This window comes from Equus przewalskii, chromosome 20 (assembly GCF_037783145.1).
Source record: "Equus przewalskii isolate Varuska chromosome 20, EquPr2, whole genome shotgun sequence".
In the NCBI taxonomy this organism is placed as follows: Eukaryota; Metazoa; Chordata; class Mammalia; order Perissodactyla; family Equidae; genus Equus; species Equus przewalskii.
In genome coordinates, this window is record NC_091850.1 from 56,391,285 (window position 1) to 56,418,178 (window position 26,894).

Below are 26,894 nucleotides of genomic sequence, written 5' to 3' on the forward strand. Positions count from 1 at the left end.
AACCTGCCTTGACCACAGGAAGCCTGGGTGGGCCTTGGGGGTGGGCTTGGCACAGGGGGCTCCCTTCCCTGTCCTGGCACCACCCCCTCCACCTCCTGCTGGCAGGCTCCTCATCCTGAGGACGGGTGTCTGACCTCCGATGGCACAGTCCCCAGCCGTGGACACAGGAAAGAGGCCGGGGTGAGAGGTTCCCTGGTCAGGGTCCCCAGGCTTGCTGTCCCCCGGCTTCTGCCCTGGTCCCCTCTGGGCCTGTGTCTGTCCCAGCCAGACCACAGAGTATGGGAGGTGGCCTCCTCTCCTCCTGCAGGAAAAGCTGGGGCCTTGACAGCCTCCCTTACGGGCCCTCCAAGCCCGTGAGAACAAACAGTTAACACGCCCCCAGGAGCCAACAGGGAAGCGGCTGGCCCGGGACGATTGAGCAGTGGCTGCCGCAGGTCATAACGCCCGTCAGGATGGGCTTTGCAGGAGGTCAGGGCACGTGGCCTCAAAACACGCTGCTCTGGTCTAAGGACTGTTTTGAACTGAAGGCAATTGGGAAAAGCAGACACAGAGGATCTCCCTGCGTCCTGTCTGCCAGATGGCAAATCATCAATTCCCCTGTGAAGGTGCCCCCACTTCAGGCACCAGGCAGAGGAGAGCGACCTGGGCATGGAGGCAACGGAGGGTCTTCTGATGCGCCTGGCCCCTCGCCCGCGCCCTCCGCCAGTTCCCCGCACCCACTAGCCCACAATTCGCCATCCCTTTCCTCGTCTCCTAAAATCCCGGAAATTTATCCTCCTTTGTCCAAATGGAAAAAAATCCTGCAAACCTGGCCGTTACTTTGGGGGTTTCTCTTCTTTCCATGATGTGCTCGCCCCCAGCCTGGTAAAGCTAACGCAAACAAACGTGTGAGCCTGTTCTCCTGGGAATCTGTCTGTGCTCACTTTATCTTGCAGACCCAGCGGGGGACCCAAGAGGACAGAGGAAAGTCTCCCTCCCCTATGGCTTCAAGAAGGGGGCTCCCGGCCGGGCCTCGAGCAAGGAAGGCCGTGGACAGAGGGCACTGCGGCCCTAGCAGAGTCAGGATTGACAGGCGGCCCCTGGGAGAGTGGACGGGGACATCCTGGAGAGGTGGGGGCTGACTCCAGGGGTGCACCGATGAGGACACTGAGGCGGCAAAGACAAGACTCCCCGAGGAATCCCAGGACCAGGCCGAGAAAGGCCCAGCCTCCCATTCCAGCCCTGACACATTCCACGATCTGGTCTGTGCTGGGTAGTGTGGCTTTTTAAGTTATTGGCACTCATCTAAGTGGGGAAGAGTACTAATGCCAGGTGAGGTGCATCACCAGGAAGGGAGGGACGGATGGAAGGAGACAAGGATGGAGGCAGGAGAGAGAAGGAAAGCCCTCTGAGATTATTGCTTGTTAGAAAAAAACTATTTTATTGCATTTTTCCGAAATGAAACAAGCACTATAGACACATTGTAACCAGCCAAGCAATTCAGAGCCACATTTGAGCGAGGCACCCTCAGCGCCACCCAGCTGAGGCATCTGTGCAGATGGCTGTGTCCCACCTCATCTTTCTCTAGATCTGTGCAAACACGCGCTCACACGTATGTCAGCACGACACCTCACATCCCAGTGTCACACCCTGCCCACCACACCCCGACTCGGCTGTACACAGATGTCTCTGGGACGTCATGGTGGCATGTTTGGGGGGGCAAGGGACACGGGGACTGCTAGTCGGGGAGGGGTGGGCAAGGTCCGTCTGTGCTGCAGTTACAACATGGCTGACAACACTCGGAAGCAAAAGGGTAGTCTTTTCAACACAGGGCCTGGTCTGATTTGCAATAACGCTGCTCAGAGTTATTGTGTCAACGTTCATATCAGAATTATTTAGAATTTTTGCTTCTACAGTCATAAACAAAACAAATCTCACTCTTTTTTGTGGTCTCATAGTTGGGTTTTATTGCACAGAGTGGGCGTCCTCTGGGAACAGGGTCTTGTGGGCCCAGCCGTGCATGGCTGTGTGTGCGGGGAGCTTCTCCTTAGACAAGGAAGGGGCGCTGAGAAAGCTCGTGTATTTCACTTTGGGGGAAAAATAGAAAGTTTTAAAGAGAGTTCCAGAAAGCTGGCTGGCACTGTTACAGAGGGATCACTGTTGGTACTGCGGGGTTGGGGTGGGGGAGTGGGCTGGGTTAAATATGTATTTCTCATTTGACACCAGGGCAACTTCTGAGGCTGGATTTGCAAAATCATGCCTGTGCCAGAAGGAGAACAGGTAAAGAGAAGGCGGGGCCTTACCAGATCTCCACAAGGACACAATGGAGACCACAAGGGTTTGCTCCACAAGGGGACGGTGGACAGCGCTGCGGGAGGCCACTCGACCAGTCGGATCCTAACCCTCTTCCTTCTGGGGGATGGCGTTACTGGTAACTTTTATTCTTTTCTGTCCACATTCATATGCATCCCAAAATCCCAAAGACTGCCTTTATTAATTTTATAATTAGGACAAGAGGCGAAAGCAGCAAGACTTCCTTTCAAGGAATGGAGGAAAGAGTCATGCTGGCCCCAAAGAGGCAGCCGGGCAGGGCACTGTCCTGGAGCCAGAGGCCAGGACAACAGCCCCTGAGGCTGCTACCAGCCCAAACACAGGGTCCTTTACCTCCACGCAGGAGGGCCAGTAAAGAAAAAGCGGAAACACCAGGCTTGTGGCAAGGCAAGAGGCCTACAGTCATAAGGAACAAAGAGATGGGAGTTTGAACTCAGATCCACCTGCCCAAGGGAAGGAAGTAGGGGTTTTTATCTGGGGTCGTAGGTGGGGGAGGGGAGTGTGTGCATGCTGGTAGGTGGAGGGGAGCTTGTGCGTGGTTGTAGGGTTTGGGGAGCATGTGGCCTTGCTGGGGGCACCACTCCCCTGGCCAGCACTGCCCAGGCCGCATTTCCTTTTCCTCTGCTGTCTGGATTAACCGGTAGTTCTCGTCTTCAGCCTTTCTTTGGCCTTGTGAGGCTGAATCTTGACGTCTGGACCTTGACTTCCCGGGGAACGGCTCCCTCACACAAGAGGAAGGACAGAAAACCTGGCTCGTGTAAACAACAGCTATTGTGCACAGCTGCGTTAGCAAAGCTCGTCTCAGAGTTCTTTTCTTTTCCAAGCCCAGGAGAGATTTTTAACGTCTTCGTTCCTGGTTTCAAGGGGACCCCTTTGTGTACAGCCAGGATGGAAGGGTCTCTGTCACACGCTCCTCTTTATTTGTTGGCTTGTTTCTGCAATTTAAAGCTGTGCACACCCTGCCCTCCCAGCTCCCAGGAACCGGCTGCGGCTGCATTTTGGTGACTGGCCAATAGCTTGCCCCGTCCATCCCTCCCCACAGAGAGTCCTAAAGTGGAATTATTCTAGGCCGGAAGGTATGCACTTTTAAAACTTTTGATACATATTCCCAAATTCCTCTCTAGAAAAATTATACTAATTCATGCTAATTCTGATTCGCCCCCAGGCCAGAGCAGGAGGCCAGCAGGGGGAGACGGGGCGGGAGGTGCCCTGGCGCCAGCGGTGGTGCAATTCATTCCTGTACGTTCAAGGATCCTTCCGGCTGTTGGAGAGAGAGGAACAAACCAATTAAAATCTCAAACACCCGTTTCCCATCAAAACTCCAGGGTCAGAAGTTGCCTTGTTTTTTTACATGATTTCCTGTAAAATCTACGTTCAACCAAACGTGATGTGGGGACACTGACACAAACCCGAGCTAAGTGGCCCCTCGATCTGCACCCCAACGCTGGGCTTCCTCCTGCTATCCGGTGTAGCCTGTCGGCGGGCGTGAGAAACGGTCTCCTTCAGTCATTTCCCGACCACGGCGGGTGAGCAGTTTTGCCTATCGGTCACACTTCCCCTTCTGTGGGTTGTCTTCTCTTTTGCCAGCGGTTCTGGAAGATTCCGCAGAAGCTCTTGCTCTGCCCACCGTCCCAGGGTTCTCTTCAGCCGCTAAGCACTCACCTAGTCATTTTATCCTCCCTCTGCTCGACCCAGGAGCTGAGCTTTGAGGGCCTCTGCACCCACCCCGGGGGGTTGTTTGCTGGTCCTTGTGATGCAGGCTGAGCCGAGGGAACAGAGACTCACAGAGGAGATGGGGGGGCGCACCCAAGACTCGCCCAGACGGCAGGCTTTCAGCAACCAGCATATTGAAAATCAAGCCCCCAGGTAATATCAGCTCCTTGTTGGGACCACAGGAGGGAACAAGCTCGGGGTACAGGTGGCTACTGGTCCTGGCCACGCTGTTGACTGGTTTTCTAGAAACCAGCAGACCCAAGCTTACTTCTCATCCTTGACTCCACATGCCACGCGGTGGCGCTGCGAGCAGGGTTTTCCCCAAGATTTCAAGGTGCATTCCGGGCAGGTTTCTTTCTCAGACATGGTTTCAAGTGGAGATCAGTTAGGACGTGTTGACCCCCCAACAGAGAAAAAGGAAAATCAAAGAGTGAGGACCAGTAACGACAGTTGAAGCTCTGTCTCAAATCGTGAGCTTCATTTCCAGCACCATGTTGTAAAGCTGCCCGTAAACGCCGTGTGCAGACCCGCGTTTGACGGCCCGGAGAGACGCTCTCATTCATCTTGGGGAGGAAACTGCAAGTTGGAAAGTAGAATGGACAGCAGGATCCTGTTCAAAGATTTTACTTAAAAACCAGTAAAATCGGTGGCTGGCAGTGTTCTCTGGGTGGAGGAATATGGCTTGGTTTATTTTATTATTTTTGGAAATTTGCATGTATGTTCTCCAGGGTTTTTTACGATGACTGATTTTAGCAAAACCACTCTCCTCTGAGTCATGGACCCCCAGGCGTGGGCCAAGGGGACATCCCCAGGGAGGCTGTCCCTTGCCAGGGTTGACTGTCCCATAGGGGTCCTCTGGTGGGCGGCTGGGAACCCCGGTGTCTTACTGGAGGCCATGTGTTTCCTCTCCACTCGTGGCTGATTTGCCTGGGCTGCCTGGACCCCCCAACCCCAGTGTCACCGAGGAGTGTTGAGGTTGACAAGCCCCAGTACCTGACCTGTGAGCTTTGTCCCCAGGAGCCTGGGGAAAGGCCCACATCGGCTCACCCCACAAGGGCTGAGTCAGAACCCGAATTCTAGCATGGCCCCTGTTGACTCAGGGCCACGTGGACGCTGGGAAGGGGCCCTGGCTGGGGTACTCCTCAGAGGGCCAAGTGACACATCCCCTCCCTGTGAACTGGTGGCAGCTTCCTGACTGGAGGCCTCTGTGGACCAGACCTCACACCCCACCCAGCCCCCTGCTTCCTGCTCCCTGCAGCATCTGAAAGATGCTGAGTTCACGGCTATTTTGAAGTGAGATCCAACCAGGAACCCAGAAGTTCAGGGCCCCCACCTTGACCTTTCTGCCTGACACCGCCGCCCTCATCCCTCCCTTGGAGGCATCAGTTCCAGGCCTCAGGGCCAAGGGGTGTGGAGGGCCTGAGAGAAATCGCCCTGGCTGGTCTGCTCCCCTGGGTGCCATTCCCATGTCCTCGGGGCAGCATGACCAGCCTGTGAGGGCTGGTCAGGCGTGTTCCAGCGCGACCTGGGGAAGTCGCCTGTGGGGACACTGGGGGCGGCGAGACACCCCGGCCTCAGGAACTCCTTGATGGCACTCAGGCCACTGGAGGCCGCCCCCAGGTCTGCCAGCGCTGACCGTCTGCTCCTCAGGCCTGCCCCCCATGACTCACCCTAGAGCCTCCTTCTCTGTTTCCTCACCAGCTGGGTCAGGGGTTGGATGGTGTCCCCCAAACTTGTATGTCAGAGTCCTAACCCCAGTTCCTATGAATGTGACTGTGTTCAGAGATGGGTCTTTCCAGAGGTCGAGTTACGAGGAGGTCATTAGGGTGGCCCTAAAGCTATAGGACGGGTGTCCCTATAGAAAGAACGTCACGTGAAGAGAGAAGGGTGCACAGAGGCAAGGGGATGTGAAGACACAGGAGACGGCCGTCCTCACGCCAAGGAGAGAGGCTGGCACAGTCTCCCACACCTCCTCCGAGGAGCCTGGCGCCCGACAACTGAGCTTGGACTCCAGCCCCAGAGCCGTGCATCGGCGGACGCCAGGTGACTAGCGTCCAGTCCAAGGGGCCAGCACCATGGCCCCGGCCCACTGACCTGCCCGCCTCCTATGCGAGCCCTCACAGGAGGGCACTTGGCACAGCAGCGTTAGTACCATGCTCGCGCTCCTGCCGCCCTGCGAGACCCCGGCTCCCCGAGGACAGGGACCAAGCCGTGCCCACCTGGGCACCAGGTCTGTATGCTGGAGCGAAGGCGTAGGGTGGGGCTCAAATGCCCCACTGGCCGCCAGGGTCGTGTTTCCGTGGCTGTGGCCGGACACTCCCAGCCTTATTCATCCTCCCGGAAACACAGGAGCAGCAGACAGCGGAGCCGGGAGCGCAGAGGCGTCCCGGAGGCGCAGGCCCAGGGCGGCGTTCTCTTCCCCGACGGCCTTGGCCCAGGGCCTTTCCTCCCGTCTCAAGCTTCTTGACTCTGGGGAGTCAGGCTCAGCCACAGGGAATGGGCACGCTGCCACTGAGCCAGCTCCTGACCTCCAGACCTGGCCCAGAGCCTGCACAGAGAGCCTTGCCGTGAATGCCCCACCTGGGGCTTGACAGGGAACCAGCTGGTGGCAGGTGGGCACACTGAGAGCACGTTCATCTGCTCTCCGCCCTCTGCGAGGGTCTGCCCTGAGACTCTGCACCCGGTCCTGTCCACTGCAGGAGCATGGACACCCCCCTGGGTCTCTCTCTTGCACACTGGAGTGGGCAGCAGACCTGCACATGTGGGCACATTGTGGCCGCCTTTCCATCAGCATCCTGTCATGGGGCCCAACCCCACCGAGTGTTCGAGGTTCCTGACTCCTGTTCAGGTTTCTGATATCCGGCAGGAATCCAGGGGGCAGCACCCCCAGCTCCCCAAGATGTGAGCGTGGTTTGAGTCCCAGCCTCACCCCTCGTTAGGGATTGTCGGCCTCCACGGAGGGCTGGGACGGTGGTGGTGGAGACGCCTCGCTGGCCTGCACACAGACGCTGGTGGCGTGCTCCCCTGGTGAGGGGCTCCTGGCAGCCGGCTCCGTGACCCACGAGGCTGTGATCATGGCCCCCGGCAGTGGGCACGTCCAATGGCTGGCCTGAAGAACTTTGCCAGTGTGGATGTCCCCTGCGTGGGGGTCTCCATCCTCTGTGAGATGCTGACTCGCACCTGGAGCAGGAGCACAGCCCTGAGGAACAACCATGCAGACGGAGCACGTTGTCCTGTGGATGTCTGAGCCCACTGTGGGGAGAGAGCACATTGAAATGCCGGCACCTTCTCCTTCCCACTGCAGCTCTCCAGGGTCCAACACGGCAGCAGGTCCTCGGTCTTCCCGGGAAGGACACTGATGTCCCCCAGGTGCTGTGAGGAAATTCACGTGGGAACAGCAACCACGTTGTCTGCACACTCACCAGAAGCCTGCCCACATCCCCCTGAGCACGTAAGATGCCATGGGTACCCCGTGAATCCCCACTACAGCTCTGGAGATCAGAGCCATGGGGTACCCCTCTTACGAAGAGGAAATGATGGAGAGTTTACACAGCCCGCCATGGCCGCCCGCTAGGACAGAGGCCCAGGAGGATGGAGCCTGGCTGACCCAGGCCGGAGCTGCAGCGGGACCCTGGGGGGTATGGGGTGAGCCTGTGGGCCGTGGGGAGAATGCAGAGGGGCGGCGCGGCTTCCCCACGTGCTGTGCAGCTGACCTCAAGCATATTCCCCGCCCGTCGAGTGCTTGAACCTGCCCATCCGGCCAGACTGAAGGACCACACCTGAGGTAGGGCCTGGCTGACCGGCCTCTCAGATCAGCTCCTTTCTGCACATGGGAAGAGGCTACTCCAGGCCCTCTGCACGGAGAGGCTGGTCTGCAGCTCCAGAGACCCACCCACTGCGTGGCGTCCCCCTTGCAGTGCCCACCCTCGCCCATGTGGCCCCATGTGGCCACACTCCATCACCAGCAGCTTCCTTCCTCCCTGAGCTGCAGGCTCCTGCCACTGAGGCCCAGGCACCTCTCCTGGGCTGCCCCCACTCAGGGCATGGCGCAGGGTGCCGTGTGCTCGCCCTAGGACCTTGTACTCGGGCAGCCCCTGCTCTGCTTCCGCGCTCCGCCCGAGTGCCTTAAGGATGCTCTCACGGTGACGCAGCCCTTCAGGAGCCTCTTCGAGGAGGGGTCACCACTCCTGTTCTTTCCTTCTTCCGGAAGTCATTCAGGAAGGGGGAGCAGGGACCTTTTGCAGGCGAAGCCCGGGGTGGGGTGGGAGCTGGGGAGACAACACCAGGGCTGGCAGCTGAGGGGTCGTCCCATCGCCTGAGTCCTGCCTCGGCTCCCTGCTGTGTCTGTGTCAGGAAGCCTGGCTCCTGTCTGGTAAGAGGCAGAGGCCAGAGAGAACACATTCCACATGAGGGCCACCCCACAGCCCCATTGCTTCCCTCACTTCCCTCTGCTGAGCCGTTTCTGCAGCTGTGCTCCCCTCCTGGGGCTGTGACGCATGACAGTGCCTGGCGATGGTCGGCAGAGGCGATGCCATCTTTCACCCATGTGACGGTCCCCTCGCTCAGCGCTGTGGGGGGACCAGCCGGCAGCAGGGAAGCTGGCGTGTGGCCACATTTGCGGAGGACGGTCAGCGCCAAGTGCCCTCAACCTGGCCTAAGTAAACAAAGGGGCTGTCCACTCACAGCTGAGTCCCCAGACGCCGTGCCTGCACCCCCTATGCCCCGGGGGTCCGCTGCTCTGAGGGGCCGCTCCTGAGCCAGAGTCAGGCCAGAGCAGGAAGAAACCAACACCAATGGCCACACCGACCAACGGGGCCTGCATCAGGCCTGAGGCCTGTGAGCCATCTGCCAGGTCCAGGGGTCCCTGCTGGCTCTGCGTCCTCAAGCCCAGGGAGCAGGTGACAGAAGAGGGAAGAATGGGCCCTGGCCAGAGTGATGGGAGAATAAGCATTCAGAACCACCAGACCTTATCCTCCTTGACCTCCTACTGTGCGCCAGGCCTTTACAGTTAGTCAGCAAAGGTCTGTGAGGCGCCTCCTGTTTGCCGGCCCTCCTGGAGGTGCTGGAGACCCAGCAGGCAGCAAGTCGCATCCTCACCTTCGTGGGGACTCCATTCCCCGTGACTCGGTTGGCGTGAGGTGGGCAGAGCCCCGTCCACAGACACGTGGCCCAGTGGCGGGGGAGCCACACCTCTCTGCTGCCTGCTGGATGGCTCACCTCCTCTTATTTATTTTGGGAAAAGCTTGCTCAGGAAGGGCCTTCAGACCTCAGACACGTCAGGGACACAAACGCCCAGAGCAGCTCCAGGGGCGGATTCGTCACAGGTCCTTCATGGGAAGAACGACCTCAGTGCCAGGAGGCCAGAGGACGCCGGGTCAGCTCCCGTGCACCCAGGGGAGGGCCGAGGGCCAGGGCACAGCCAGTGAGTCCAGAAGCCCCTTCGCAGCGGCTCCCGTTGACTACGGAGGTAAGAAGAGGTGACCGTGGACGTGAGCTACCCTGAAGCTCCAGGGGAGGAAGGTCCTGATGACAAAGTGGCCAGTGGGGCAGAGAACACTGGTACCAGGAGCTTCCGAGGCCAGGGGCTGGGTGGAGACGGGGGCCGCATCAGCCTCTCTGATAGCGCCATCCCGCCCCTCTGGACCTCCGGGGGACCCTCAGCATCTCGGGGTCCCTGCTGCCCCCATCCCAGGAGCGATTCCCCCAGCAGCAGGGGCCCTGGGCTGTGGGCGGGGTCTCATGACTTTGAGACAGAACAGTGGCTCTGGGTCCTGGGCTGGAGACCGTGGCCCAGTCGGTCATCTTCACTCCAGCCGTGGGCTCCCCGTCTTAGACCCACCACTAGCAGAAGCTGCTTCACCAAGGATGCGTGTGGCCAAGGAGCCGATGCGAGAGCACAGACCTGCATTCACATCTGTGGGGGCTGGGCTCCACCCAGGTGCTCCAGGTGAGATGTCCCCGGGACACCCTGTGCCTCCCTTTGGTGGTGGCGTTTGGGTTCCCATATGCAGCTGCTCCCCGACAGCATCCTCACAGCCTCCTTGTCGAGCTGACAGATGCACGTGGCATGTTAGGGCCCCGTTCCCAGCGCCCATTCCCTCTGCATCCCCAGTGCTGCAGGGGCGGCACAAAGTCTCGGGGTTGCCTCCGTGCTGCCCAGACATCCCCTGCCCCCTCTGGGGAGGCATGCACAGCCTCGGGGGAGCGGGCGGTGGTGGGCATCACTGGTCACTCAGGATCCAGGTGGGACGTGCACAGAGGGCACTGGGAGTCTGGGCTCTGGGAAGTGGAGTGGACCAGTCACACAGGGGGCTTCCAGGGGGCTGGTATCCCCTCCCTCATGCTCATTCTGCCCCATGGTCACGGCTGAGCCCCTCCCAGCAGGGAGATCATGTGCCACTACCACAGTCACTGCTGGTCTGAGATGGTACAGCAGAGTGGGACCAACCTGGAGGCAGGTTTGCAGCTGGGAACAGGAGAGACGGACAGGGACCTCTGGCTGGGGGGCGGGCGGGTCAGCTCAGGGGAGCGGTGGTGCCTCCCCCAGCAGGTGAGGCTGGTTCCCCAGGGCCTGGGGCTGACTCCCAAGGCCTCCCATCCCCCCCTCACTCTGGTTATCTATAGAGCGCAGAGCAGGCTCCCGTCTGGCTGTGAACTTCTTGGGGCCTGTCGCCCCTCCCTGGTTTGGTTTCTCAAAGGTCAGCAATCTCCCCAAGCAGAACCAGAAGTGTTTTCTCACAGATTTAAGAACTATGAAAAGAAAATGAAAAAGCCCATAAAAAGTGACTGAATTTAACTACATCTGAAGATCAAAAAAAAATATGGCACAGCAAAAGGAAAGAAAATCAAAATTAGAGACAAGTGAGAGACTGGAAACAATACCTACGGAGCATGGGAAGGGGCGATGTCAGTAATACCTATTTTTTACAACTCTTACAAACCAGTGAAAACACTTCAAACTCAAGACAAGATATAAATATGTAATTCAAAGAAGGAAATGCAAGTGGCCAACAAGCAGATGAAAAATTGCCTGACGTCACTGGCAACGGGAAATGCAAACCGAAAGGGAGGCCAACCTGACAATCAGGTGGGCACACACCAGGTGGTCCATCCCCAGGACGGTTCTGGTCCCAGCAGAGAGGTCCGGGGTGTGAAGGCCTTGATGCAGCTCAGTGGCCCCCTCTCTCTTTTCCGTACACTTCTGTGTGCTGCCTTAAAAGTCTTTGTGTGTGTGTGTGTGTGTGTGTGTGAGGAAGATTGGCCCTGAGCTGACATCTGTGCCCATCTTCCTCTCCGTTATGTGGGACTCCGCCACAGCACAGCTTGATGAGTGGTGCTAGGTCTGCACCCGGGATCCGAACCTGCGAACGCCAGGCCACTGAAGCAGAGCAAGCAAAATTAACCAGTACACCACCAGGCCAGCCCCTTAAAAGTCTGTTTTGAGTTGACTTTGAGTCTGGTTTCCAGGGACAAACGATCAGAATCCATAACTTCATGACAACGGGTCCCTAGGAGGCCCAGGTGGCAGGGTCCTCCTTCTCCCACTCTTTAAACAAAATCCTCAACAGGGGTGTGGCAGAGAGTGCCGGCTGCTCAAAAAGCCAACGTGACCATAACTCAGAGGGATCCAAAAACAATAAAAGTCAACAAGGATACGCCATGGGACAGAATGGGAAGTGGGAAGTCCCACCTTCTGCTTCCTGGGGGCACGGAAGGGGTTTCAAGGGGCAGGAAACACTGAGTCAGATGCCCCCAAATCATGGGAGTCCCTACACTGCCGAGACTCTGGAAGTGGGGTCAGGCGAGGACTAGTGTCTAGACCCCACGGAATGAAACGACAGGGCAGTCATTGGGAAGACGCAGCGGACGGTGTCGGACTCTCGCTCCAAGTGTAAGACGGAGTCTGTGACTGCACGTGGATTCCTTCTCAGTTTGGGGGAAAATAGCCCTTGGGGGCCTTGGCAGAGCCAAGAGCCAAGGTGTCCAGATGTGAGGACACAGACCAGGAGCCCGGCTCAGCCCATGAACTGGGACCCAGAGGGGGAGCTGGGAAGTCTGAGGCCTCGCAGGCCCTCGTGGAGGGGTCAGGAGACGCCCCGGGAGCCGTCTCTGGGGTCCCGTGACATCAGGAGGGGCTCCCCATGTCATGAAGAACAGATGGGTCTGCCGCGGTCTGTCCACGGTGGGCTGTTTCCTCCTTCTCTGCCCCTTCCTAGAAGGCAGGGAGCAAAGCTGTGTAATGTTTACAATTCTGCAAGAACGTCTTATTGGTGTAGAAATCCTGCCTTCTTGTTTTTTAACTGTTTCAGTTAAAAAATAGAAAAAACTGCTTACCTCATATCAGCCTAGAGGGTCTGGTGCCCAGAGGACCCAACGACCTTTCTCCTCCAAAGGGTCACGGCCCAGCCAGTAGAGGTCCCGTTGCAGGGCACAGGGACCCAGAGGACGGGGCATCTCCCCCGAGGAGGAGAGGAGGATGAGGGAGCAGAGCTGCCAACAGCCGGATTTGGTGGCCCGCATTTTGCAGGAGACGAAGGTTTGCCCCCTTGTCTGGAAGCCCTGTGTCTTTACAGAACCAACCCTGAGCCGGCAGCAAAGGTTAGGCAGGCACAGGTGCGTCCCTCACACAGCCTGCCGTTTCTCACTGCTCTGCTATGTGAACGCCCCCATCTGCCCACCTGCCCCCACCTCCAGTCGGGTCACCGACCCTCACAAAATGGTGTGTGTGTGAGCTCCTGGGCATGGAGAAGTTGTGGCGCCGGGTTTGGGGTCTGGGCCTTCGTGGAGCAGAACCGACCCAGGGGAAGAGACAGGGGCCTGGGATCAGGACGGCATGGAGTCCTCCAACTTCCTGAGGTCACAGGAGCCAGAGGGGAGTTGGGGGTGTCTAGCCAGCGTGGGAACCTCAGGGAACCCCGTGGCAGCCAGATGGGAGGTGTCAACGAAAATAATCCATAACCAAACTATAAATGAAAATTTAGGGGAGTTTATTCTGAGCTTAAATCTGAGGATTATAACCCGGGAGAGTCTTTCCACAAAGGAACAGAGCACTCCAAAGAAGTGGGGGGGTATACAGGGTGGTTATATACCCTCAAAGAGGATGTTTCACATATGATTGAAATGTCCCTTTTACAATAGTCTCGAGGCTGCTCTGTCAGCACAGCAATTGATGGAAACAGCAGATAGGCCTGCAGTCTCGGTGAACCCCGCAGGGTGGCAAGTCTGTTGCCTCGAGCTGGGCGGTCACAGATGAGTGGTGCAATCAGTTCCCAGCCAAAAGAAAGATGCTTAATCTTTAAGGAGATACCAACGTTGGGAGGGGGAGGGAAGTTGCACCTTTAAATCAAAATGTCTAAGCAGATATACAATGCATGCTCAATGGCCACAGTCAGGCCCTTTTGGAAAAACAAAGTCAGGCCGAATTAGGTTTATACCAAATGGCTTCCTCATATACTCCAATATATCCTATTGCTTGCCATTTTTACTTGTCAGCCTGTTGAGGAAGATTAAACGGCAGAGTGGAAAAGCCCGATGCCCATCCTTCCAGCACGTGCCCCGAGGTCCAGGAGTGGTGGGGAGTGGGGCTTAAACTCAGGAGGAGCAGGTGGGGGACATAGAGAGAAGAAAAGTACCTGGAGTGATGAGGATTTTTAGGCTGCTTAATTTTAAAATGGTTTATGATGAGGATTTTAGGCTGGTTACTTTTAAAACTACAGATGAGAAGCAGGCTCCGAGGACTGGAATTTTGCCTCCCCTTCTGAGAGACATTTGCGTTTGTGAAGGAAGGGGGGTGACCTTGTAGGGACCGGAAATTGGCCACCCCAGGATATGTCTCTTTGGCATCAGGATTGTTTTGGGCTGATTGCTTTCGATAAACTGGGACAGGGAAGGAGGCTCTGGGGAATGGAACTTGCCCTTGTTGGGACACATTTACATTTGTAAGGTAAATCTCTATCTGTAAAAGGTGCCTCCCTCTCTGTACCAGGAAGAAGAGGAGAGATGACCTTGTCCCTAGAAGCTCTTAATGGGGAAGGCAAGAACTTAAGTTGGTTGCTGTCTGGCAATCTCATGTAACTGATTTAGGGTGGTGGCATCTAACCTTTCTAACCTTTACTTAATCCGATTTGATTCTTGTCTAAAAGTCATGGGATCACCCAATGACCAGACCCCACCTGCACTGATACCATTTTAACTTTTTTTCATGTTCTTTCCTTTGTCTTGTAAAGAGATGAATCATATACCTATGCCTTAAATTTAGCCCTAACCCTCAACTCGGGGCAGCAGCAGGAGCTCTGACTGCCCATGGGTCCTGTCCCCATGCTACACTATTCTCTAAATAAAAGAGCACTACTGCCAGATCTTAAGAGTCTAAGAAATCTTTCTTTCGACTCGACTCCTCGGCTCACCGACCCCGCATCATGGAGGACCTTGGCCAAGCCCCCCCGAGGCGAGAGGGGGCAGAGCAGCAGAGCAGGGAGTGATCCAGGAGAGGGGCGGGGCAGGGCTCAAGACACCCCAGAGGGGCAGCACGGGCTCTGACTCCTGCTAAAGAACCGAGTCTCATTGGTGGCAGACTTCCACATCCACAGCCCTCATGGCTCTCACAGTCCCAGGTGTGGGACCCCCCCGAAATAAACATCTGTCAGGGAACGTTGAGAAAGAACTCAAAACGGTGTAAAACAGGTTACTGGTGCCCTGTCTAACTTCCCTCCGGAGTTCTCCTTGTATTTGAGCAATTTTGCATCCCTTTGCTTGTAGAAACTGATAGTGATGCAAATGCCTCTCATCTGTAGAAATGCAAAAGAATTTGTCTGGCGAAGATGCAGTGATCCTTGCCCTCTGGGTGCCAATCGACCAGTCTTTCATCTTTTAATGAATGTATTTCAACATCCCTGATTGGATTCTCCTTCAAGCCAGTTTTCAATACCTTAATGGCTCTCTTATTAATCAAAGAGTTAAATAAATTCTTTGATACTTTATACTTTTTTGAGAAACATCTTTTAATACATGCTTTTCTGCACATGGTTCTGGACAAATTAGAAACAAGTCGTAGATGGAACCGGGACAGCACGTCCGTCACTGACAAAGCAGAGTTGAAGGAGGTGGCTCCGCATCCAACAGACTCACCTTCCAGGACGCCTGTGCTGATCCAGCTGCCCTCCTAGGAGAGGGGTCTGGGAGCTCACTTTCCCTGGAGAAGGGCCCCTCCCAAGAGCACGAGGTGCAGAGGCCAGATGAGCAGGCACCATTTCCAAACCCACCCGCCAGCTAAGCCTCTCCTGGTCTCCAGGGGGAGGAAGTAAGTGGCAAGAGATTGTCACAAGTTGAGGCATGTGGGGTAACTATTTGGATTCAAAACTGATTCAGCTTGAACGAAAAAGGTTGACTTACAGCCTGTCAAACACACGTTTGATATCTGCTTAACCACTAAAGTAAAGAATCCTCTCCGAGGATGAGAATGCAGACTTCCCCTCCTACGCCCTATTGGTAACACCCTATTCCTGATGCCCTATTCATGACTCCTGGATTAGTCTCTCTCCTGGCATCAGGGTCACGTTGATATGCTAATTTGCAACTGAATACGTCTTTGAAAATGCTTCCTGGGTGTGTTTAATGTATGTTCTTTGTTCTAAAAAGACGTAAGCCTGTAGTGAAACTCCTGCTTCTCTGGAGGCCTTCTAAGGCCTTCCAGGGTTATGATCCTCACTCTGGCTCATGATAAACTCACCCCAATTTTGATTTATAGCTTGGTTATGGATTATTTGCATGGACGTAAGAGGCCAGGGTGGGGGAGCCTGCAAGATGGGGCTCCACCCACCTGGAAGCAATCAGGAGTGGGAAAAAATTTCCCTCCAGACAAAGGACGCTCACTACCTGCAGCATCCGAGGTGGAGATGAGGGCTAAGTGGCCACTTGTGACAGTGGGTGATGAGGATTATTTTGGGCTGGTTACTTTTAAAAACTAAAGACAGGAAGGAGGCTCTGAGGAGTGGAATTTGCTTGCCCTTTGATGAGAGACAGTTGCATTTGTGAAGGAATTCTCCATGCCTCCCTCTCTGCACCAGGAGGAAGGGGGATGGCCTTATCTCAGGAAACTCTTAATGGGGAAGGCAAGGACTTAAGTTGCTTCCTGTCTGGTAACCTCATGTAACTAACACCCACCCCTCTCCCCCCTCACCCGGCAACATCTTCCTTTGTCTTTAGCTGAGGATAATATTTAAGGTGGTGGCTTTAGCCATTTACTTAATCTGGTTTGATTCTTATCTAAAAGTTATAGGACCACCCAGTAACCAGACCCCACCTACCCTGATACCATTTTAACAACTCTTTTTATGTATTCTTTATTTTGTCTCATAAAGAGATAACTCACATACCTATGCCTTAAATTTAGCCCTACCCTCAACCCATGTTTGCAGCAGCTCTGCCTGCCCATGGGTCCTGTCCCCATGCTATTCTATACTATTCTCTAAATAAAAGAGCACTACTGCCAGATCTTGAGAGTCTAAGAAATCTTTCTTTCGACTCCTCGGCTCACCGACCCCGCATCAGACAGGACCCATGGGCAGTCAGAGCTTCTGCTGCCGCCGCTTCTGCTGCCCCCAATGGCATGGGGACAGAGCCCATGGGCAGGCAGAGCCGCTACTGCTGCCCCCACTGGCATGGGGACAGGACCCATGGGCAGGCAGAGCTGGTGTGTGGGGACAGGACCCACGGGCAGGCAGAGCCGCTGCTGCTGCCCCCGCTGGCATGGGGACAGGACCCATGGGCAGGCAGAGCTGGTGCGTGGGGACAAGACCCACGGGCAGTCAGAGCTCCTGCTGCTGCCCCGAGTTGAGGGTTAGGGCTAAATTTAAGGCATAGGTATATGATTCATCTCTTTACAAGACAAAGGAAAGAACATGAAAAAAAAGTTAGAATGGTATCAGTGCAGGTGGGGTCTGGTCATTGGGTGATCCCATGACTTTTAGACAAGAATCAAATCGGATTAAGTAAAGGTTAGAAAGGTTAGATGCCACCACCCTAAACCAGTTACATGAGATTGCCAGACAGCAACCAACTTAAGTTCTTGCCTCTGGCATTGATTAAGAGCTTCTAGAGATAAGACCATCCCCCCTTCTTCCTGGCACAGAGAGGGAGGCATCTTCACAGATAGAGGTTTCCCTTAGAAATGTAAATGTTTCCCAACAAAGGGGCAAACAAATTCCACTCCTTGGAGCCTGAATCTCATCTGTAGTTTTAAAACTAACCAGCCTAAAAATCCTCATCATAAGCCATTTTAAAATTAAGCAGCCTAAAAATCCTCATCAATACCAGTGGAAGACAGAGCAGGTCCAGCGCTGTTGCAGGTTGGGTAGGTTAGCAGGAGGAGATATAGTAAATGTTGTTCTACCTTGCATCTAGATGAAGCCTAGGGAGCATCGTACAATCCATCCAGATGGCAGCCAAGGCCATAAGTTGGAGCCACATAACCACTGAGTGCCATTAGGGGCTAACCAACGTATGCTGGGCCATCTATCCCAGTCAGTCCCAAACCAATCAGTATTTTTAAGGCTATGATATGAGAACACATGTAAGGGGAAGTTTGTCCCATAGGTCGGGTGCTATTAGGCCACGTATCACAGGTGTGATCGCTTTGTTCCCCAACATGGAGTGGCCTTTTGACTGAGTTGACCACTAGTAAGAGTGAGCCAAATATATTCATCCCAAATTTTATATAGTCCATCTGGTGTGTATTGATATGTTGGGGACTTTACCTTTGGAACTTGTTGTTTACGATCCACCTGTGACAAGGCAAATCTAGTTGTTATTTGGGAAATAAAGTTGAAGGAAAAGCTTTGATTGCAGCCAGGGAGCTCCCAGGTGTCAGAGACAGATGGCCACAAGGAGACATTATTATTAGTAATAAATGAATCTTGTAGAAGAGAAGAGCTAGAATCTAATATCCATGAATGTGTACTATAGTTTCCACTGAGACATAATTTTTCTCTCTAAAATCACCCTCGTTTTTATAAAGATAGTCAAATTAAGATTAACTGGTTTGCAAGATAAGTGTAGTTTCAATAAAACTTGGTCCAATTATTTACGTAAGTGCAGCAAGAATAACAATTGATCATACACGCTCTTTTAAATCTGCTTTGCTGAAATCTTTTTGTGAGGAATCTCAGATGGAACTTGAAAGCCTCTTGAGGCCAGAAAAGCCAAGCCAAGGACTTGCCATCAGATTCTGCCTGCAGTACCTCCAGATTTGGGTGGATTCCTCTCTTCTCAAGGTCCCCCAAAATATTTCGAGGTTCCTTGCACCTGCCAGATAAGCAAGCTTCCTTACTTACCAGGTAAGATTGGCAGAATCTCTGTAAACAAGGTACCAGGCCCATATTTCCAAGTGGCTTTATTCCGGAGAGTCCAATCTTTGTTCCTGAAAGTCTGTCTTGTCATATCTGAGCCTGTATGTTTCTCTCAAATATGACATTCCAGTCAAAGCCTTGGTAGGATAACCAATGTGTCCTGTTATAAGGAGAACAGATTCTTATTGAACTTATGCAAATAACTAGATTGCCACAAAATAACCGTACTCACTCACAAAGAGTTTCCAAATTTTGGAAGGATCAGGTAGGGAGAAAAAGATAAATGTTTCAGTTCTGCTCACAAAGGTATAATTTCACCAAATTGCTATAAGTCGTAGTTAGCATAAGAGAAAAGAGAAAAAGATTTCCTTAAATCTGAGAAAACAAAACAAAACATCAAAAAATCAACACTATTTCAAACAAAAGTCATAAAAATTATAAGCATCCTCATCAGTTAATACAGTCCTGTGTAATTGGTTCTTGATCTTAATCTTCTGTTAGCAGTTTTATGATCAGTTTCTCCATTAGCATTCTGTAATTTCTTACCCAGTTCAGTTTTATCATCTGAAAGTTTATCAGAAACCTGTATTCTAGAATCCTGTGTCAGAATTCTTTCCATGAATTTCTCTGAAGATGAAACATATTTGCAAAAGCAAAAAGCATCAGAGTAAAACACCAACTATCTGCAAATGACAAAAGACTCAAAAGGGCAATTGACAAAGAAACTTGGGTACTTCTGCAACATACAACACCTCTAGACAATAACTAAAATTATGGTTGACAACCAGGACAGATCAGAATTTTAGGAATGCTATATAATTTTAAAACATTTATATCAATAGCATTCACCCACATAATACCACCTAAGAAAGTTTATCACCACTTATTTGACAATGCTTCCCATGTAAGTTAATAGACCAAATAAGCCTAATTAGTTTAGTATTTTCCTCCTTATAGGAAGAGAGAGCAAATTTCTCTGAGAGGTCTCAGTGTCCCTCTGAAAATCCTCAGAGAAATTTTCTTCCTTCTACCAGGTCAAAAGAAAGTCTTCATTCAGGATTTGAATTTTTTTTTTGGAGGGAGAAGTTTGTCAAAAATATCAAAAGCTTTTAAAACACTCGTTCAAATAGGAAACAATGCTCACTGTGAAACACTGCTCAGGTATCTATTCAAAATGACAACAGAACCAGTCAAGAGCAGTTAAAATGGTAAAAAAGTCTTAAGAGACCTCTTTCTTTCTGAATCTAGGAAATTATTTTAGCAAAACACAGGTTTTCTGTGTTTTAGGTAGACTTAGAGCAGGCCAAAAGCTCAAGAAAATTATCCTTTTGAGAGAGCACTAAATTTTAATTTTTGCACCAGCTTATTTTTAATATTAAAACTCATTTAAGGGCCAGCCCTGTGGCCGAGTGGTTAAGTTCATGCACTCCACTTTGGCGGCCCAGGGTTTCACTGGCTCGGATCCTGGGCGCGGACATGGCACTGCTCTTCAGGCCATGTTGAGGCAGCGTCCCATATGCCACAACTAGAAGGACCCACAACTAAAAAATATACAACTATGTACCAGGGGGCTTTGGGGAGAAAAAGGAAAATTAAAATCCTTTTTTAAAAAACTCATTTATTTAATTGGATTTACTTTAATCTTAGCCAACTTGACCAGGCATAACTTGACCTTTCTGAATTTCTCTTTCACAAACCTTCTACTACTTTCTTTTTGCATTCAGAATTTTTCCCCTGATTTCTTTCTTCCCTTCTAGTACTTTAAGACAAATTTATCTTTTCTAACCCAGCAAACAAAAATACTTTCATTCTTTATACCCTTTTTACTGAAAACATACATTCTTACTTTCCTTGAATACAGAGCTGTTTTCCTTATTAATTTCCAGTAGCTTTAATTACATATATTAATTGGAATTTTTAAACCCTTACAGACCCTAGTAAAAACTTAAAAACTAAGCAATTATGAACCACCTTTTATATCAGCATTCTAAACTTTTTTCATAATTTCTAGGAAACATGCTACATCACAGTAATAAAACACAGGCATGTTTGCTAATAGACCCAGACAACCATTAGCCTCTCTGCAATAAAAAGCCAAAAGTAGATAAACTTAGATACACTTAGCAATATTGTTTCAGTGTTCCATCCTATCAAAAAATGATCCAGATACTCAACAGATTTTTATCATTTAACTTAACTTGGCAAAATTCTAAAGTTTTAAGTTACCGAAAAGTATTTGGAAGCTGTTTTTTCCCCAAGTATACAGACCATAAAACATAATTATTGTACCCACAAACTCTTACCCATTCTCATCTATCTAAATCATTTGTTTCCAGCAATTATCTTCATATTACCCACGAAAACTTCACAAGAGGTTAGACAAAATTAGCCATGATTTAAAGCTATTATTTTGCTGATGAATTTCTAACAGACAACGTAAGCTTATTTGACTAGTAAACCCAGGCTGCACGTCTGCATCATGTCCAAATACCGACAACTCTGAGGACAAGACTATTTCAATCAAACCAACAATTTAAACAAGCTTTCATTTATCAAAGGTTAGCTCACATTCACGTTAACTTAAAAGACATTGGGTTAATTTTTATCACATTTAGAATTTACCTAAGTGTTTACTTTAGGCCAATTAAACAGAGCTCTTGATTTTGGCCACACCATCCAGAGGTAAAATATCACACACATATAACATACCTACAGACTCACATACACAGAATCTCCAGAGCTGTTGTTTTAAAATTACTGCCATGAATCAAGCACAGTGATACAAAGCTCACTAGTTATGAATCCAAATTTTGCTTTGAGCCTTTTACTGATATTTGTGGAGAAGACACTCAAGATGGTAGATTTTTGGTGCAGATACTCTTATGGCCGTTTTTTTGGCTTTTTCTCCCCACCCCCCCCCCCCCCCCCAGTCTTAGGAATTAGTGATGGGCTAGATATTGCCCAGAAGGTTTGCAAGCTCTTTGAGATGAGGGAAATGGGTGGAACCTGAACGGCCTCCAGAGCTGCTTTTCCAGTCTTATGAGGATTTCCCAAGGACAGTTGCTCTTGGTTTCTCAGAAACTGGGTTATGACTCGAATGACATTATAGGTCCAACTGCATCATAAAGGCACAGAGAAACCCCTCAAGTTTTCTCCAAGATGGAGTTTCCGGGGCATAACCCATCCAGTTGAAAGTGTTTCCAATTAATTAAAATGCACCCCAGGGGTGAGCCTTCGCGGATGCTTGGGGCGTTCCCCATACCAGTAAAGCCAGTGCCTGCCTGACAGCAGCTGGAGAAGGGTTCAGAGCCTGACTGAGGGCATCAATACCGTTACAAGATTTAGTCAAGTCCCGCTCAGCTGGGGCACTCAGTCCCTGAGCCAGCACAAGGCGAGCCAGGAAGCAGGAGGCAAAGGCCTGGAGCTGGCTGGGGGCCAGGGCTCCTAATGCTGGAGCTGAGAGTTAAGTCCATGGCAAAAGGTTTAAGCTTTCGGTTTTACAGAAGGTCCAGGTTCTGCTCAGGTCCAGTCTGAACTTAACCCCGACTTGGTGAGAACAGAGGAGGTGATGAACTAGAGAGACAAAGAAAGGAGAAGAAGAGATCAAGCCTCGCCCTCACAGCCTCTTCCCGAGGGTGATCAAGACGAGGGTCACACAACAGTTCCCATGCCAGGGCACACACCCCTGGCAGGACAGTTCACAGAATGAGTCACAGGTCTCCTACCCTCATAACCGACTCAGTAGGGGCCTCAAATACTCAATAAGTCAACGGCCAAGAGCGGGTACCCCACTTGTGGTCGCCAGGATGATCAGGCCCAGAAACCAGAGTGGAGGGGTTCCCAGGGGTGGAGGTTTTGACTCTTTAAAGATTTCTCTGTTTCTTGGTTGCAAAGCTCAAATGGAGCCCAAAATGGCCACTGTAACATGAAGAGAGATGAAAGAAAAGGGTCCATTACCTTGAAAATCCCCCCTGAACCTAGGGCAGCGTCCTACCCATTGTTCCTCCTGTTGGGTTCCTATAGCAAGGGGTGATGGGGGCGTCCCCCTGCATTGCATCCCTTGTATACCTTCCCTGTTATGCCTGGCAGTAACAGGTGCCTGATGAATGGTTCCAGAGATAAAAGAATAGAGAAAAACAGTGAGGAATTTTCCGCCAGTCTGGGGGACATTCTACCCAATTGTGTCCTGGAGCCGTTCTCCCAAGAAGGGGTTCCCCTACTCTACCAAAGTTTAGAGTTTCGTACTTTCCTTGAACCGGAGTCCAAATTGGGACTTTCCCGAGGTTCAGAGTGTGGTCAGGAGCCATAGGGAGGGATTCCAAGCCAGTCTTAGGAAAAGAAACCTGTCACGGGAGTCTTGGAGTTTGGCGACCGTGCTAATGACTTAAGTGGTCAACCAGCGCCCATGTAAAATTTATATATTAGAGCTAGGATAGGAAGGAATGGATTAATTCGTTCTCTATCACCCTCAGGCTTAAGGTACTGATTCTCTTCAGGGTGAATGCCATGGTTTGCCCCATAGAGTAGCCATGGGCAGCAAATGTGGATTCATACACCTGTCCGAGAAGGTTCCCAATGAAGAAGTGAATTTAGATCTATCCTTGAAAAAGGGGAAGCACAAGGAAGAAAAGGGCACTTGCCAGAACTTCAGCACACAAGCTGGTGAAGCAAGATCCCCGTATGTGGCCACCAGAAGAAATGATGCGGGCTCGGCAAGCCGAGGAGTTGAAAGAAAGATTTCTTGGACTCTCAAGGTCTGGTAGTAGTGCTCCTTTATTCAGAGACTAGCATGGGGACAGGACCCACGGGCAGTAAGAACTGCAATGGGTTGAGGGCAGGGCTAAATTTATAAGGCATAGGTATGTGAGTTATTTCTTTACAAGACAAAGGAAAGATCATGAAAAAAATTGCTAAAATGGTATCATTGCAGGTTGGATCTGGTTATTGGGTGGTCATATAACTTTGGATAGGAATCAGGTCGGATCAGATCAGGATGTCCTATGCTTCCAGGAGGGTGATGTAGATCGGTATGTAGGGCAGGATGCCTTGGGGTTTTCTCCCTGGGGCAGGCTTGATCCTCATCAGAGACCACTGGCATTCAGTGGGTGGGGCCAGAGTCTGCTGGACAGCACCCAAAAGGCCAATATGGTCCCTTGAGAAAGGCTATGATATGGTCACATACAGGGAACCCTGAATCTAAGAGCCTTCTCAGTGAGTCCTGGTACCTTGCGCTCCGGATTGTCTTCTCAGGGAGGGTGTGGCTCAGACAAAAGCCAACAGCGAGGCTGGTGGAATTAACGTGGATTTAGTTTTGATGACCTCAGTATGTGCCCTGGATGCACCACCTACTGCGGGGCCACCGAGTCTGTTTACTCCTGAGAAAACAGTGGGGACAATAACAGCAGCCGTGGAAGGTGCACCAGGCACGTTACAAACGGCAGATTCTGCAGAAATGCCACCACCTCCTTTCTTTTAATGATGGACGTATACACCTGTCCCGTTGACAACTAGAGGTTTTCAGGAATGCAGCTGAGCATCTCTGCAAATTCCCTTCATCAACTGTGCCTGAATAACCATGAGGTCGTTTATCCCCAAGGAAAAAATAACCTCTCCGGGGTCAGCCTTTGACTCCCGGAATTCTTATCAGACACAATCATCCAAGCTCCCGTCCTCCTAGGACCTGGAAAAGAGGCCAGGCCCAGGTGAGGTGTGTGAGCCCATCCGATGCCCCACCTCACCTCCTCCCTCCTCTCATCCCCAAACAGGAGTCCCTTGACGCCCCTCAGTCACATGCAAGGGAACCAGTTCCCACACGGAGTCAAACAGGGGTGTCTTCCGTCCCCATATTTGCTCAGACGCGGCCTCAAGCATCTTAGGCCAACCGAAGAGCAGGAACAAGCAGATCCAGCGACTGCTACGAACCACACAGGGCACAGGGTTGCAGGCAGTTTTCGTGACAGAAACACCACTTATAGCGAATCTGCAGCTGAGTATCAACCACATCCATGTGGAGTGAAGCAGGAGCTTCATCACGTCACCAAGTGCCATGTCAACGAGCACCAGTCACACAACACTCAGTGCTGTGTTTCTTGCTCCCAAAGAACACCAGATCTTTAGATGATTGCCTCGGTCTGTTGGGGCTGCTTTAACAGATTACCACAGACTGGGCCACTCATAAATGACAGACATTTATTTCTCTCCATGCCCGAGGCTGAAGTCCAAGGCCAGGGTGCTGGCCTGGGGCTGTAAGGACCCTTCCTGCTTGCTGGCCTCTGCGTGTGTCCTCACATGGCAGAAGGGCCGCCTTTATAGGGACACTAATCACTAACCCCATCCACGGGGCTCCACCCTCACAACCTAATCACCTTTCCAAGCCCCACCTCCAACACCACCACCCTGGGTGCAGGCTTCAAAATATGAGTTTGAGGGGACACAAACATTCAGTCCATAGCAATTATTACCAGTAAAAATAAGGACAGACACACAGAGGACGATGGCTTTCTCCAGCCCTTCCCTTTCCTACCAGAGAGCTGGGATTCCTCACCAGGGATGGTGACCACAGAGGGTGGGGTGCAGGAGAAACAAGGACCCATCACCAACCGGAGCGAGGAGCCAGCTTCCCACCCTTCTCTCTTCAAAGACCAACGTTGCCTGTCCTCTTCTCTCTTTCTAGAGCTCCAATGGCTCGTGTGTTGCATTTTCTCCTCATTGCCTCTGTCTCTTCCTTATTTTTCCTCCTTATGTCCCCATGATTCACTTCGGATATTTTCTTCTAACCTATTTTCCAGTTCATCAATTCTTTTTTCAGCTATGTCTAAGTGATTGCTAAAGCCATTCGCTGAGTTTTAAAATTTTGCTTATTGCAAATTTTTTTGGTTTTGAGATTTCTTTTTCTTGTCATTTTTAATTCCTTGTTGAAATTCTTAATCTTGACTTGTGGCGTTTTTTGTCCTTGCACGATGTCACAATGTTCTTTTGAAACCCACCTCCAGGAAGTCCTGTATCTGGACTCTTGTGTGGAAGGTTTCTCACTGTCGTTTCTCCTTCTACTCTCACACTGCCATCCCCCCACGTGTGCCTGGTTATTTTTTATTTTTTGCCTGTCATTCTATTTGCAATGTTTTGGAAGGGGAATTCGAGGCCAGAATGATGTCATGCTCCTCCAGAGAAAACAGGAGCATGAGTGAGCTGACAGCCCAAAAAGACAGAAGCCAATGGGGGCCCCGATGTGATCGTTACTGACTTTCTCTCCGCTTGTTATGTTTACTGAGAGACAGCATCGCAGGTGTGAATTCTCAGGGGCAGGCAGGCTTCTCTTTTGACAGTTTAATAGAGAACGTCAATTGCTTTGGTCTAGAAACATCAGATCAACAGCCATGTCTCCATAAGAGAAAGCGTTAGGGGAGGACACACTGACCTGTGAAACGGTTCAGATCCCTGACACCTGGTGTTCTGGGGTCACATGTGCCTGGGGCCACTTCCTGTGGACAGAGCAGCCCAGGGGAAGGTGAGCATCACACACCAGGCCCCAGCGAAAATGAAGAAAGAGGTGTTTCTCCTCTTCATGACATCCTGGGGGAGAGCGTTGAGGGTGGGGGTTATTTGCCCTGAGAAAGGAGCCGCCTGTGGCCGACTGCCCGGTCTAGGAGAGGAAGAGCTCCCTTCCCTCAGAGGAAGTGGGGAGCGTCCCCAGCGAGGCAGCCGGCTTCCAGAGAATGTGACCCATTGCACAATGCCCACCTGGTTTCAGCTGAATTAAAAGCCTTCAGCTCCGGTTCTGGACTTCCTCCTCTCCAAGACTTCCTGGAACACGCAGCCCGTCATCTCAACCTCCCGCTCTTGAGGCTGGTGAGCCTTAGGGCAGAGCACCTGCCACCAGAGGAAACGATGCTTTTCTCACCCCTGGAACCAGGGGCTGAGCTGGTGGGGCCAACCATCCCAGTGTGCTGGGACAGAGCGGTTTCCCGGGACACAGGACTTTCCTGCAGAAACCAGGACAGCCCTGAGCAGAAGGGGCCACCCTGTGTCTGTGAAGAACAGCTGGGTCCTGTGGGATCATCATCGGGCCCCGGGTTCTGGCCTTGCCTTCCAGGGCACGCCAGGGGGCTGTGGTTCCCACGTCCTCTCCAACCTGCTCTGTGTCTCTGTCACCTGCCTTTTCACTGATGAACACCACATTTCTCATCCCAGGGATTCTCAGAACAGAATTCTCTCTGCGCTTCTCTATCCTTTAGAAATTACTCCCTTGTGCGGGAAAATATCCCACCACGCTGGGCTAGGTCTGCAGCCCAAAGTCTCAAAAAGCCACCAAATGGCTCCAAATTGCTCTAAGAAAAATCAGAAACAGGCGAAGAGCAAGCTGGCAGCAGGGACCGGAGGCGTGGGGGTGGAGGCTCAGGAACAGTGGGCAGCTCCTGTCTTGCAGATAGATTGCCATCAATTTTCAAATTTACATTCAAAAGCTTCATGATTTCCTGACACCCTGAGTAACTCTAGCCTAAAATGCGTGGATGGTCTCAGACCAGC